At 33.2% G+C, this 1,198-nt stretch overlaps 1 pseudogene; it reads left to right on the top strand.

The window, feature by feature from the left end:
• The first annotated feature begins 402 nt into the window (after positions 1-402).
• LOC111740992 lies at positions 403-510 on the top strand (annotated as a pseudogene).
• The last annotated feature ends 688 nt before the right edge of the window (positions 511-1,198 follow it).

Below are 1,198 nucleotides of genomic sequence, written 5' to 3'. Positions count from 1 at the left end.
GCCCACGTGAAGACACATCATAATTAAAGTGCTAAAGGTTAAAGACAAAGAGATAATCTTAAAAGCAGTAAGAGAAAAGCAGTTTGTTACTTATAAGGGAGTTTCCATAAGATTGTCAGCTGATGTCTCAACAGAAACTTTGCAGGCCAGAAGGGATTGGACCTATAACCAAGGACCTATAACCAAGATTACTCTACCAGGCAAAGCTATCGTGTAGCATCAAAGGGCAAAAAAAGAGCTTCCCAGAGAAGAAAAAGCTAAAAGAGTTCATATTACTTAAGTGTTCATTAAATGGTGGTGCCAATCTCAAATCAAGGATTCAGAGTGAGATAAAACAATAAAAAAAGGACCAAATATTTTTCAGTTAATGTTAGAGATATTGCTCTAAAAATAAAAATGTAGTCTATGGCCATGCCACCCTGAACGTGCCCAATCTTGGAAGCTAAGCAGGGTTGGGCCTGGTTAGTACTTAGATGGGAGACCACCTAGGAAGACCAGGTGGTGTTAGGTGTTTAATAAGTAAAATAAAATAAAATGAAAAGGTAGCATTAAAGAAGCACACCTTTGTGTTGGCAAAAATCGCTGTATATCAGGCAAAGATAATGAAAAAATACTAGTAATATGGTTACAAAACACAATAGTAATATATCCCTACACTTCATTTACTATAGATTTTTAAGCTCTGAAAAAGTGTGACATTAACTTTATATTTATTTCTATGTGCAATTACTTTTGGATTATCCAAGTTTTGAATTGTTCAAGGTCTTCAGGAGACATTCCTTTCATAAAAATGGGATCACTATATTTTGGTGCAGATAGGTGAAAATCATTTCAGTCATTAGACTGAATAACATTCTTGAGAAATTAATGTATTTGTGCCTAATTTTTATACATTTGTGTGATGTCTAATGAACATGTAGAAAATGAAAAGGCAAACAACATTAAGAAATGCCACCTTGAAGGACTTTTGGATGAATCACCTGATTTGCTGCATGTCCCACTCCATGCCCAAACATGCCAGATTCTACACTCTTAAAAACAAAGATAAACAACATACTCTTTCTATTTTAAATTTCTTATTACTATTAAGGTTATTTGATCATAAAGAAAAAAATTTATATATTACCATACAGACCAAAAGAGAAACAAAATTAACCATATATCTAACATATAGCATTGTCTTCTGATGGAAAGTTTA

Source organism: Pteropus vampyrus, unplaced genomic scaffold (assembly GCF_000151845.1).
Source record: "Pteropus vampyrus isolate Shadow unplaced genomic scaffold, Pvam_2.0 Scaffold71, whole genome shotgun sequence".
NCBI classification, from domain to species: domain Eukaryota; kingdom Metazoa; phylum Chordata; class Mammalia; order Chiroptera; family Pteropodidae; genus Pteropus; species Pteropus vampyrus.
This window is presented reverse-complemented; position numbering and strand designations above follow the sequence as displayed.